Raw genomic sequence first — 15,265 nt, 5'->3', positions numbered from 1 at the left:
ATTTATAGCGTGAAAATGCTATTGTCTTCCTTGTTTTGGTCACGCAACGGGCGACACGCTTTCCTTTGTGCCGTTAATCGAGTTGCAGTCGAAGTGCAGATTGTGTCGTCTGTCCATCGCCATGACAGTGGGCCATTTGTTTGACAAGTTAAGTAAGCCAAAAAGTTGTCTACTCCAGCTTAAAGGCTTAAAGTCATGCCAAAATTTTGTGGACATGCTGCAGATTTCTATGTAGCCTATAAGAACCCAAAATGGCTAACTATTTTAGCAAACTGAACTACGTGGCATACAATGTTCATCTGTGTGACTGGAATTCCGCCTACACGCTTCCCTTTTTAACCTTGTCATTTCTGTCAATATGTTCCACTGTCAAAACATGGTTAGACTTTCTTGTGTGTGCTGCCGAGGAGTTTGGGGACTTTTGCTCGAAACCAAATTTATCCGGACGAGTTTTTTTCTGCAGGTCCCGCACGTCTGCTGTTCTTTTCTCTCGCTCTGAGTTCATGTTCATCGCCAGCGGTGGAGACAGTCTGGCGTTGAGGCGCGACGCCGCAGAATTACAGGCGCAGCAATGTGAGATCAATTCCCGGAGGAGACGATGAGAGTCGCACACTGAAGGTGAACGAGTTCATACAAGGAGGGCCACAAAAACAAAAACAGGTAGGTGGTAGACAAACAACCGCTGAAAGGTGTGTAGAGTGCACACACACACACACACACACACACACCCCATGGTGATGTTCCTGCTTGTACGCTGGATGGGCACTGCAGTGGACCTTCACAACACAGAGATCCCATCACAAATTCTGTTTTGTTGGCGTCTTCACATTCGTTTTCCAAGAAACAGTACCTGGTAAATCTTTCATCTCCCCATATTCACCACGTTGCGTGTAACGTTCAAAGCCGAGGATGTGCCCTTCAGAGCCGCACACCGCAAACGGCCCCAGGATTACACTCTGCTGTTGGATGTCTCCCAGTTACCGCCACCTCAACCCTAATGAAACAATTTTAATTAGACCTGATGATTGATTATTGGCCCACCTCATTCAAATAACAGTGAGACTCTTGTTATCACCAGTGGATGACTTCTGGCCGTCGTGTCACTAAGCTTCCTTCCTCGGCTGAGAAAAACATCGACGAAATCGGATGTATCTCGTCTTTCCGAAGATCTCAAACTTTTAATGCACACTTTCATTTTCACCCATTCTAGATCATTTTTATTCCCTCGACACAGGCCTCAGTAAAGCTGCTACTGAATCATTTACATTTAGTCTAAAATGCAGCTGCCAGGCCATACAAGGACGAGCCGACTGTCCCACATCACCCATCTCCCTCTTTTGGCTTCCTGTAAAATCTAGAATAAACTACAAGATTGATGTCGCCTACATGTACGGGACTGACCACTCCGATTCTCACAACTCTGCCTTTTGTCCAGCCACCATTCCAAATGCAGAATTTAAAAAAAAGTGATTGTGCATTAGCCAAAGTCTTCTGGAATCCTCTTCTGCAATCAATCAGAATTATTGAGACCTCTATCCCTTTCTTATGTTTTGGTTTCGTTTCATCTGTTTTACATTGTGATTTGATCACTTTGTTTATTCATTTATATACAGTATACTTTTTTTTTTGTGTGTGTCACTCTTACTTACTTACCACACAGTAAATGTTCTGAATCTGAACAACTTTTTTGTTTACAAGGTTTTCTGCTCCACTTGTTTTTCACTGCCTCCAGGAGACAAGACGAATGCCACATCTCCAGAGAAGCCCACTCAGGTTCCAGCCCCCTTCCCCTCTCCCCTCTCCATGTGGTAGGCAGCAAGGCTGTCAACATGATTTTGCATCCTTGCCTTAAGGTTAATTCTCCTTTGACCACCTGATGTAATTTTTCTACTCCCACTGTGATTCCAATGCGATGACTTTCAGATATTTATAGCAACCGCAGTACCATAAAATTGGGCTGTAAATGTCGAAGAAAGAATTTGAATTGTGGAGTCATCTCTCGCACTCTCTCTCTCTCTCTCTCTGTCACCACCCTGGGCCAAATAATCTGCAGGCTGGGAGCTTATGTTGGTATTCTGATAAGATTTATATATTTATTAATTCATGCAAACGGTCGACACATTTCTTGTCCTGTCGTGATGAGTGATTATTCTCTTTTTCTGGTGCTCATCACATACTTGTTTCTTCAATATTTTTTCTGCAAATTTCCCATGTGCCACTACTACTAAAACATGAAGAAGTCTGAATTGATCAAATGTTTTTTTCCCCCCTAATGTGCTGCTGTACAAAAGCATCGACCTGACTGAGGCCTGACGCCCGTCGATATCCATCCCTGTTACCTCTGCACTCGCATTTGATTGCACTTCATTTAAAAGGCCCATAACGAGAAGTTACAGCGGCAAGGACTCGTAATATTCGCCTCTATTTCACGCCATTGTGCCGTGATGAACTTTTCCCAGGTGTAATAATCCGTCTTGATTAAATCCGCAGAGCTGCTGGGGACGGGAGCGACTGCCAACCACGTGCGCGTTGCTCGCACTTCCTCTACGCACCGCACCACTTCACGCTGATGAACAAGATGGGAGACTGAAAAAAGCAATATTGGTTTCTAAATCTAATTTTTTCTTCTCTTTTTTTTTAACTGCCAGACTCTCAAAATGCCTAAGAAATATCACTGAACCAATTAGAGTGCACATCTGTTTCATTAGGGGGGGGCCTCGCATGCAGCAATCGTATCTGTCAATCTTATCTCTCAGTGCCCCGTCAGATGGCTTCATGAATTTGTGACCGTGGAGATTGATTGGACCAATTTGTCTTCGTTTTGGGGGGTAAGAGAGGGAAACTTCACGCACTGGATTTCTCTCAGTCCATCAGTTTTTATGAGTCGCATTTGCGGAACAAATTTCTATTTAATTATGAATGGAGTTGTACAGTGATCTGGATCCATCGGCCTACACAACGTAAAAGAGAAAAGATTGATTGGTCTTAAGCTCGGTGTCGTGCCGCCCACGTGCAAATGTCATTTTGAGGCAACGCACGATCCTACGACTCGGCTATAACGTGACGGCGCAGAGTAAATGTGTATTCATGCTAACAAAAGCCGGATTTTAGTATAAACACTGACGTTATCCTGAGGGAACATTCTGAACATGAACCCAATGGAGTCGCTCCTCCCTCCCCGTAGGACTGTGGCACAGAGTCACTTCAGGTACCTTTCAACATTGGTTTTAAATTGGATTTTTGTCGGTTCAGAAGTTCACATGAACAACAGGTTAAGCGACTATTACCTGGGGATTGTTTCCCTTGTCTTTTTGTACGCCGACTGACAGTGATGTGAGGGAACTGTCTGCCGTCGACGCTGTCAGCTGTCACTCTCGGGGAGACCGAGTTTTTTTCCTCATTTGAGCAGACTCGCTGCAGATGTTTATTCAGTCTTTTTTTCTTTCTTTTTTTCAATCTGTCAATCAAATCAGCCCTGCTTACTAAAAAAATTAAAGAAATAACACCCAGTTGCCTGCGACATTAATTGCTTGACTCCTGATGAACAGCTGCACTAGAAGATTTAAGAGGTTGTGCAGGAAACAAAATTCACTTTTTTTTCCTGGACAGAGTTTTACATCTGAACATGATCAAATGACAAAAAAAATATAATAACAATACCAGCTATATTGTGGTTGACCAGAGACATCTGGGTTTGAGTGCCAGCTCCGCGCATTCGATAGGTTGCACTGTGTTAATATTCTCTGCTGTTACCTTATCATGGTGTCATTGTTCAAATGTTCTACCTCTGACAAGGGTCACAGAAGTAAAACAGAATGAAAAGGTTTCTGTCTTCACGTCAGTCCCCTTTCGTGCAGTGTTTTCCACGTTCCACAAGAGCCGTAGTATCCGTTACCCAACGGCAAACAGAGCTGACTAGCACCACAAGCCAGTGACATTAAGCAAGAAGAAATACTGAGTTTGAAATCTCTCAAAATGTTGAGGAATGTAGCTCATTCCCCCGCGGTGTAATCAAATCCACTCAAATTTGATGAGCTGACGTCAACCCGTCAGCAGCTGATCGTTCCGTGGACCGTTTTTTTTCTCTTCCTGTGGTCACAACAAGATGAAAGATGGAAAAAAAACAAAAACTTGTCTGCTTGCAAAGTACGCGCGGCTAATCATTCTATTCAAAAAATTAATTCAAATTCAGTTTGTAATTTCCCCCACTTCTGCATGACAGCCTGATGGAGATGCCACGTACGGCCGGCCGGGCTGTAGCCCATGGTTACAGTATTGCCTCAGATCGTCCTTTGCGCAAATTTGTTTTTAAAGCGGCATTTGGAACGGCAGGCATGGAAAAATGTGAAAAAAACAGGTGACAAAGAAATGGCACCGACTGCACTTTGGATACATTCACCCACTGTATTTATTTTACCGCAAAGTGCCCTTTCCCTGGCGGATAACAACAGGGTATGTTATTGTTGCGCTTTTATTCTTTAAACCCTGCCATTTCTCAATGGCAGGGTGTACTTGATGGGTCGAGATTCACGGCAATAATCTTAAATATTTGTTCTTTTGTGCTCTTCAACTCCACATAATAATAACACCATCAACATCGGAGTGTCTCAGAATCACTTAAACAGATAACTAAAGGCAAGTTGAACAGGAGAAGTGACAACACCCTGGGAAGCCAGTGTCGAGTCACTTTCTGAAGTGTCCATAGTGTATTGATCAGCGCTTGTGAGGGTTCCCATGCATCCATTAGTCGGGCCTTGAAAGCCCTCATTCCTGTCATCATTAGAGAAAGACCATTGATTGGGTCTGATGAAAGAAATTTGCAAAGAAAACGGGGAACCACTGTTCTCGCCGGAAATCAAAAGGCCGCGGACTCCGGATCTAGACACTGAGTTCTCTCAGCGGTGCTTTCATCGCAGTGTTAATGTCCAATGTATCCAAATTACATTGTTTATTAATAGATACAGCTATTAATACAGCTTTGATGTTGAATGTAAGGATCCAGCGCTCTGCGCTTGCACTTGCATGACCACATGCTTTGCAGATACAGTACGGCAAAGGTTACATCACCGGCTCAGTTTCTGCAAGCGGGGATGATGAAACTTGTGTTATGAATCTGTTTATGTAAACATGTAATTACTGGATATTTTTAGAAATTAAACTAACCCTGCACTCTCTTTAACATTGTGTAAAAAAAAATTGAGTATGATTAATATTTTTTTTACTGTAATACACAATCATCTACCACTGTTACTAATCAAAACAAGGCAAGATTCTTTGTGTCTCCTACATTTTTATTTCTTTTACATGTTTTAAACTAATTTGATTGTCACATCATATTATAATTATATTATATTTATTAGAATAGAATAGCATCCCTTACATTGTCATTGCAATGAATACAAAGAATTATGTTGCAATCTTTTCAGTGCATTCACACAAATACAACAACAGTTAAATTGAATTTAAAATCAAATTTAAACATATTGATATATTTAAAAAAAAAATACAAATACAGGTATAACTAATAAAAACCATAAGATAGCTTGTTGGTATTAAAGTAAATACAGTAAAAACATGTAAAGTTTCATCGCATGTCAACATCAAGATCAATATATACTTAAAAGGTGCAGTGGGAGCACATTTTTAAAAAGATATTCTTTTTTTAAGTGTTCTGCAGCGCTGGTATTCATTGAGGCCCAAACAGCCTGTGTCAGTGTAGAGCAGTGTTCAGTTCTCTCATGACTCCGGGGTAGAAGCTGCTTTTGAGTCTGTTTGTCTGTGATTTAATGGACCTGAAGCGTCTACCCAGAGGGCAGGGGGTCAAACAGATGGCGTCCACGGTGGGGCAGGTGCTTCAGAAGGTTTTCTGCTCTACTGAGGAAAAACGACACTGAATGTGTTTAATTCCATAGCAATTAAAAAGGATATTAACCTGCAAATCGCATGCACATGTTACTCATCGGTGCGGACTTGACAAGGCTCCTGTGGCGTAGACTTACAACATGACTTCCTGGATCACATGCGGTAAACGCTCTGTTCCGAAAATGAAAAAACAATCTACGGCATAAGCGATTGTGAGTATCTTAAGTGAATTTTTTAAATGTCGTAAAATGTCATTACTTCAGGAGAGTTCCTTCAAAGAGCGAATACCACTGCGCCTGTCAGACGTGATGGATAGCGAACGTACAATTCAAACAGCTAAAACAACCTGTTATCAGCGAACGGCTGTTTGGAAGTTCCTCTGTCATTTCTTGATTCAAAATTAGACATAAAAGTGACATTTGAATGTCAGGATCTGTCCTTGAATGAAGGCCGCGCTTTAGTATTAAGGTATTACATCCACCATTTCTCAGAAGTCTACATTTGTTTTTTTAATGGATGGGATCTTTCCATTGACCTGAGCTTCAGTTTCAAAGCATCCAGCAGTGAGTCTAATGCTGCTATCTGACGACTACTCCCATTGAGCCCAACCTTGTGTCAAGGGGAGGGACCTGCCTCGAGAAAACCCATTATGGTGCAGTCCAGTGGTATCCGTTTCTCCACACTGGGACCAGTGCTGGTGTCTACTCTCATATTTATCATTTACATCTTCTTGGGGTGGTAATCCAAGAATGGTGGACTGCAACAGCATTAGTTTTGTGTCTCCTTTTGGCTGACGAATCACAGACGGACGGACGACCTTAAGTGGTTGTGGAGTAAAACCTCCTGGATTCCAGATTTAGCTTTGACTGGAAGAAGGAGAAGATGTTTTATTAGTGTCTGGTTTTAAAAGGTCCCCAAAGATCTGTACTGCCTTTCCCATCATAGGACACATCACAAACACACAAACAATACACAAATGTTGAAATGAGGAATTCTGACTGTATACAGTTACTGACACTGACCTGCATTGTGAAATGTACTTTGATCAAAATACTTTCACAAATTTGTCCTTGTCATTCTTTGTAAATATTCCCAAATCCAACAAACAACAGAAATGGTTAAACTTTTTTCAAAAACCCAGTGAGCTGGGAGTGATTTGTACACTAATCCGGTCCCTAATTATGCCCAATTCTTCATGCCATGGATTCTACAAGATGTTGGAAATATTCCCTTTGAGATTTTGGTTTTCGAGTCCATGTTGACAGAAGTGCATCACATCATTTCTGCAGATTTGTCAGCTGCACATTCACGCTGCCAGTCCCCTGTTTCTACCACAGATCTGGCGTCTGGGGGAGGCCACTAATATATACACTGAACCCATTGTCGTGTTCACGACAATGCAGTTTGAGATGGCGTTTGCTCTGCGACATGGTGCATTGTCCTGCTGGAAGTGGCCATTTGAAGAAGGTAAATTGTGGCCATAAAAGAGATGCACATGGTCAGCAACAGTACCCAGATAGGCTGTTGCATTTTAAACAATGATTGATTGGTATTAACGGGATCCAAAGTGTGCCAAGAAAACATTCCCCGCGTCAATGCACCACCAATGCCAGCCTTATGCTGTTGACACAAGGCGAGATGAAACCACGTATTCATGCTGTTGATGGCGACCATCTGTGCGCCTCGGCAGATCAGGCTGCGTTCAGACAAGGCTACGTTTTTTCTAGCTTTCAACTGTCCTCTGTAGCCTCGGATGTCTGTTCTTGGCTGATAGAAGTGGAACCTGACGTGTTCTTCTGCTTTTGCTGCTCATCCTGTTGTGCCTTCTTAGAAGCTGGTGTACCAGTGTTCCAAAATAAAGTGCTCGATTTGTGTATTCCCTATGTCACAAATACACTTGAGACACTTTTTGACCAATAGTACCGGGAAGGCTTAGGCTCACAAACTTTTTTTCAAGGAACTAAAAGGTTCCCGCTGACCGTTGATTCCGGCTCCAACAAGTTGTTCCGCGCTTCAACAACAGAAAACCTGGAGATTCAAATCGTGTTGCTGTTGATCATGATATAAATTCTTTGTATATGGGATTATTCAGTCAACGCTGGAAAAGAAAGAGACTTAAAGTAAGGATTTTACAAGCTATTGCTGAAATTGACTGGCTGAATTAAAATGCAGGATTACCAATCAGGCATCTTCAGCCCCATCCCAAATTTTCTAGGACTTTCTTGAACTATTACTCCCAGAACACAGAATTTCCTGCAGTCGAAATGCACAAGTTCCAGCAAAGATTCCTATAGTTTCTTGGGAAAGTTCCAGCAGGGGGAGAACAACTTTTGATTGAATAATAAACTAATGTCGCAATGAAATTAAATTAAAATTATTTTGTGATAGTATATATAGTATTTCTTGTAGTTATTTATTATTATAATATTACACCATTCTTTCTAGTAAACTGTACTAAAAATGCACACATCAACCCATTTGATCATTTTCTTTCTAAGCCTCCTCAAAGGGTATCGGTTACTCCGGAGTTACAGTGTGAACCTTTGCACTAACACTATACCATTACTGTATATACCAATACTTATATGTAGGTACTTGGGAACAGGTGTGAACCGGTGGAATAAGGGAATATAATTCTGGATCTTACAAGGGATTTATACTGTAGTTACTGTAGTTATTTTTTACCTACCACTTTCTTTTATTACAAGGTATGTATGTTATCCACTGAGCTATAATCTGGATGTTTGGAAGGAACTTCGAGGACCAGGTTGTCATGGATACTGCCAGCCCCTAAAGACCGTCTCACCTAACCACCTTCCGGACGCTCATTTATGTCCTCGTGGCTCGAGCTGCAGTCGGCAGACAGAGGTCACCCACCATCGATGTGCCTCGTGTGTGTTTCGTTGTAAATCACATTTGGAAATCGTTGAAATGTGGTACGTTTTCTCCCAGGATTGTTGCGTTCAACCGTGTACAGCTCCTCAAGGTGCAAACTTAGCCTTTTACGGCCTCCTTTCACCCCCAGGAAATGGAAACATATAGCTCGATAAAACACCAAGGTATGAATCACAACACATAGCAGCAGTACAAAAGATTAAACTGTAACTCCGGAGCATTGACGCCATGGGTTGCACACTGCAATTCAAAGCGTTGCAGAGGTATTTTACAGCATTTCACAGGTTGATGCATATCAGCGCATCACTGTCCTCTCGCCCTCCAACATTGTGTGTAAAGTCTACAGAAAACCAGCACATCCAGGCCACTGTTACTTCACCGCCTTACCTGTCTTATTGACGAATGTGTATGAGCTTCATTAGATTGTTAGTTCTGACAGCCCAGAGACAATCATTGTGGTTGTGCATTGACAGCGCACAATGTAAACACGCAACCGATAAGTCACAGGACTTGTAAAGTCTAAACTTAGCACAACAGAAAAATGGGCATGAATGTGGAAAAAAGAAAATCAGTCGAATGTCCACACTCGGTGTTTACGCTGCGGCGCCAATAAATCAAACTAACGCCGAGAAACAGAGCGAGCGTGGGCCCAAGCGCCACGGCGGACAGTAACAAAGTGGGCAGTGTGTTTTTAATCGCTTCATGCCACACTCGTCCCTTTTGGAGGCGGGGAACAAGCTTGTCGATCTGTTCCAGTGAACATCACGGGAGAACACCTTGGAGCCCACAGCCGCTATCTGGCATGGTGCAGTGGTGGTAATGATTAAGTATCAGTCCAGCGCGCTCCTCTCATTTCCAAACTATCAGTTTCACCTTCTCCACGACATCACATTTGTGGAGCAGAAGGTAATGATCCACTTGGGTGACCGCCAAGTCATTTTCTTCCCCATGCTCCCTCACTCACCGCTTCATTCTCTCTGTCTGTTTTCCGTCTGTCACTCTGTCTCTGTCGTCTCTTCTCTATCCTCGACCGCCTCCTTCCTCATCCTCAGTGTCGCGGTTTTGATATTCATTCCTCAAGGTTGCCTGTGTAGATAAAATAGCCATGCCCACTGGGCGAGAGAGTCAGCCCTGTGAACTGTCTCCGCCAGGAGGTCGCAGGGACTGCCAGTTGTTTTACAGACTTCTTTATGGCCGTCGCTGAGCATCCGAAGGAGGCAGAAAGGTGAGAAAGGTTGTGCATGCTGCGATTATTGGCCGTGCACTTTACCCCGCTGTTTAACTTTGGATATCAATCAACTCCACAGCGAGCAGTTGTTCAGTGTTTGACTGAACCACTGGGCCATAAAAAATGATGATTTTAAGGTGCTTGACTTAACTACAGGTTTATTGTGCGGTACATTTACAAATAGGTTTTGAGGGCCAACTTACAGAGACAAACAGCCATTCACTCTCACATTCATACCTGTGGTCAATTTAGAGTCGACACTTAGGCTTACCCCAAATCGCATGTCTTCAGACTGTAGGAGGAAATATGGGGAGAACATGCAAACTCCACGAGTTGTTGTTCCGACTGAGTTGGAAACTCTTCCGATCATTCCGACACCACCGAATGCACCATGAGCAACTGCTCGAAACCATCGCCCTGCCAGAACAACGTCGACCTACCTCGTACTACTCTCACTTTGGCCAAACTCTGCTCTGGTCTTGCTTGTTTTTTTGAAATGCTTGCTTTTGTGTGCCTGCCTGTGTGTATTATAACCTTTTGTGCTCAGGATCACCTGCACTCTACCTGTTTATCCGGACTTCAGAATAAACTCCTCAGCCAGCCACATTCTAGATAATTGTAAAAAAGAAAATTGTACTCGTGTCTCTGCCCCTCTGCTCCGCCATTGAGACTTGTGATACAAACCATAAAAAGGTAACGCATTAAAAAATAACTGGTTGAGGGTGTTGGGGGTTTCAGATGCCAACAATGTAATCAGTCTTTTCCGCCATAGTCAGCTCGCTACTGTCTGCAGTATTATAACAAAGGCTGAACCGTCAAGATTAAATACATGAATAAGGAAGCCTTACAACAAGGGTAATTTAATGTACATTTGATAAAGGCACTTTTATTTTTTATATTAAAATACCCGCTGTTCCCGTTAAGATTATTGTATTTATTATATCTGTATTATACGAACGCATTGGGGGGAAAAGGGGACAGACTAGCTGAGATCGACACAGCTGCTATTGCTAGCTAGCTAGCTAACGGTAACTTTTAATACCTGAATACAGTAGGAGTTAGCTTGCTAGTTACTATTAGAACACACACACACACAGAGTAAAAAATTAATCAGCATCATAGCTGCGGGGGGGCCCCACAGAGACTGCTTATGTATAGGGCCCAAAATTTGGTGCTATACCCCTGATTATACTTGATGGGTAACATTGGGTGGCAAAATGATCAAATCCAATATTGATAATACTTCATTTTGTATTGATTGGTCTTAATGCACAAAAACTGTCCTTCCACAATGAAAGTTCAAGCAATTCCTGTAGGACTAGTAGAAAAGGGGAAAAAAAGAAGACCCATAGACTTCAAAAGGGGTCAAAATCGTTTGACGAGTCCAGTGTCGTCCCCAGAGAAACACCTCTGCCGAGTGGAAATCCATAAGTGAAGCTCACAGAGTGTATATATATATTGTATTTTTTTGAATTTAGAAATGATCTCATGATCTGATGTGCTGACATGGGGGGAAACCTGCACCCACCGCTGCTGCATGCTGCAGAAACTAAATCTGCGCCCTGAGAGTCATGTGTACAAGAGGAGGTCACCCGCATTGAACAGCGAGGGCAACAATCTCCCACAATGCTCGCCGACCACATCTTCCTGACTTGGCACACAAGTTAACTTCTGATCCTCAAAAAATCTATATTGTGTGTGTGTGTGTGCTGTGGGTGTGTGGGGGCAGTCCATCAATGCATTAGTAGAGTGCACATCAAAAAGGAAAGGGCGTGTTCCCTCCACAGATTAAAGGAATTGAGGAGATTACATTTTCCGTCTACAACATCAGTCCTACCCAGTGCAATTAGTCTTTTCAGAGGTTGGCACATGCATTTCAATTAAAAACTGATTCGACGATTTCATAACCGAGGTGAAAGTATGTTTTTTAAAAGTCAAGGTGCGTGGATTGAACGTTGCACGTCGATGCAGATAAGATCACCACGTCCCTCTAGCCTTGTCTTGTTTATCTCCTCGGTGCTGATAATCCTCTTAATATGCTAATGTGTGAAGCACCTCGCCAGGATGTCTTTAAGTCATCTGCCCCCATGTTCATATTACTGAGGCTCAAATTCATTATCCTGCACACAGAAAAATCGAAGAGATACTCAAAACGGAAGAATTTGGGATTTCCTTTAATGAAAACTCAGCAAGTTGACGCTATAGTCGGACAATGGGGCAGGGGATGCCACAGGAGCACCACAATTCTCCTGGTTATTACTTGACAGCCCATCGACGCCCTGGCTATCTCTCAGCGTGCATCGCGGCTGCGTCCGGGGCTCCAAACATAAAAAGCAACTGCGGAGAATCCTAAACAGGTCGGTTAATGAGACTGAGATAATTATCTTGGAGGCGCAGCACAGTATGGAACCGTGTCATGCTCTGGCGTGCAATTACTCCATTTAAGGCCCATTAACACCAAATGTCCCAACATTATTGCGGTAATTGTTTGTTTGATTGTATTCTTTGTTAATCAAAGTGCAACTGAGACCTTTGCTAATTACTCAAACAGATCGGGTGCAAATTCCACTACGGATTAGATGGGGAAATTAGGAATTTGCGGGAGAAATTGACCTTCGTATTAAATCCCGACTCAGCGCCTAGTCGCCTTGTTTGTTTCTCACACACACACACACACACACACTCCTCTGTGTACAGTCAAACAAGCTAATTGCGCACCTCTTTCCACGGGCAGCGAGGACCACCTGTTACTGAATGGGGGCAGAGTAGCGGCCTATTCACTTAGCAACAAAGACGTATTGATGTGTCACGCCTGAGCTCGCTGCAGTTTCCACCTGTGAAATGCAAATGTGACCGGGGGCACGGGTCCGACATGGTCAGCATGCGAAATGAGCCCATCAAATGGCCGCGGAGTGCACAGCACTTTTGACCTGCCGCTGCCGCTGCCGCTGCCGCCGCCGCCGCTACATCCACAGTGTTTTTCCGCGCCGCTCCCTTCCCCCGGCTCGTGGGCTTCGAGGTCGTTCGGCAGCGAGTGGGAGGGGGAATTCAAAGAGAGGAGCCTTGAAGTTGCCCATTGTGAAACAGCTGCATGTTCGGCGGAAGGCAAGAGGCAGGGAGAGGCGGGCGGCGGCGCACTTCGATCTCGTCTCGAGCCTCCGCTTTTCAGGTGGTATTTAAGGGTTTGCTGTGAAACAGCTAAAACAATTACCGCAATATATTTTTGTAAGACGTTGATGAATCACCTCCTTTTTTTTTATTTCAGGCACGGAAACATCAGCTTACAAAAATCTCCGTGTGGAGCTGTCTGAAGAAGGCAGTGAAGCACGACAGAGTTGAAGACATTATTCATTGGTTTAACAGTGAACAAGCCTCCCCGGCCCGAGCGAGAATTTGGGCTGTAGACGACGGGAGGAAGGCTCTTCGTGAATCGCAGCGATGGCAGATCTCCTGGACGGCAGCTGGAAAGAGAAGATGAATCACAAAAGTTCACTAAAATTAACACATTCAATTCATTAGTGCGAAGTGCAAAGAGTTCAGATCTACATACTGTGCATAATGGCCCCATAGTGACCTTTTGAAAACATCTTTGTTTCTAACAGGAATAATGATCACATCAATAATGAACACTGGTTGTTCTGTTGTCTGAGTTTGACCAATAATTAAACCGAGAACTTAGGTTTCGTCCAATATGAGTCTGAGATTCGGCACCGTTCTCTGTACTCAGTAGATGATCTCAGCCCGGGAAGGCGAACCGCCAACTTCTGATTTCTTTCGACCGCTCAAAAAATGAGAAGAGAGATAGATCTTTTTTGAAAAGGGCTTAAAACTTCATTATCCAGAAATCCTGAAGCGTAGTGTCAGTAAACTGAACGGTACACTTCACACACATTTTACCAGTGGGGCCGATGTGAGATTGCTTGATACTAAAGTAACACTGAAGGTCGCTTAAGAAGTAAGGAGGTTTCAGTGTGCTTATTTTTATTTTTTCCTGTACGGAGAGGGGGGACTATCCAACATCGGAGTCTATTGATATAAAGCATATGAGGCAGGAGACGCTGCTTCACCGGGCTTGTTGCTTGGGGCTGATAAGATGTTTATTTTTAAGACGTAGTGCTGCCTTCAGGCCCAAAGGCCAACTAGACATGGTTGCATCAGAAGACACATAACATTCCCTGGATGTAGTGTCTGTGGTGGGTGGTGCGCAACCAAAGGTGGACCACTTTGGCACAATAAGAACACCGAAGCATAAAGCCTGCGTGATGATGACTGACATGTCCCGACAAGCTCAGGACACGGGAGAAAAAGTGCAATGGGGAAAAACCCATGCTCTCAGAGCCGTGTGTGTGACCAGGCTTCTAATGAACGGCCGATATGTAGATATGGGAGCATTATAGCCTTAATGGTGGTGCTAATGTATGTGCTAATGTGCTGGGGGATACACTCCCGTACACTTTCTGTTGTGTAGCGTCGATCTTGTATTCCGCTCACACTCCAGGACGCTCTTGCATTGCAATGCTGCACATGTTCTCTGCAACTACACACATTTGAGAAACAAGGAAGAGTGTTATACCAGACTCGAGAGTTTGGATATAGGTTTCATGCAGGTTTTACACATTACATGCATTAGTATTGTTTTTTCTGTATACCTGTAGAAACTTTTTGGGATACTTTTGTTAACAGTTTATGATCATGCATGTTCTCTTTGTCGAACCCCCCGCATTCGCTTTGCAAAAGGTAACCTTGGAGCCGGCGGAGGAACATAGAAATTTCAGTTTGACACCTTTTGATCGGAGGTGTAGTATAAGCAGCAGCGGGCACAGTAGGAACTCGGGGTTTGAAGCAGAAACTCATCAACTAAAGGGGGCCAACCTCACCAACCTGCCGACCTGCCTCTCGTCGCACAAGGTTTCGCACGCCTCAATTTTGTGATGCAAATCACCGCAGCCACACAGCATGTCAAGGTGACATTCTATCCTTCCTCAAGTTGAAGATGAGTGCCCCAGTTTTCAAAGGAACTTCTTGTTTGTCCTCTGTCAAGCGCGTCGTCCTTGAACCAAAACATCATCCATGGAAAGCTGTTTACCTACACGGGCCATCGCCGTCTTTCTCACGCCTGCCCTGCATGTCATTAACCCTTTTAAGCAAAATTCTGCTCGAACAAAACACGCACATTGTTAACAGATGTTTGGGCTCTCGGGTTGTGTGGATCTCGGAGAGCGCCAAATCTGACATCTGGATGAATAAAGGAGAGGGGGAAAAAAACATTTTCCCATGTTA

Source organism: Scophthalmus maximus, chromosome 19 (assembly GCF_022379125.1).
Source record: "Scophthalmus maximus strain ysfricsl-2021 chromosome 19, ASM2237912v1, whole genome shotgun sequence".
Lineage (NCBI taxonomy): Eukaryota > Metazoa > Chordata > Actinopteri > Pleuronectiformes > Scophthalmidae > Scophthalmus > Scophthalmus maximus.
This window is presented reverse-complemented; position numbering follows the sequence as displayed.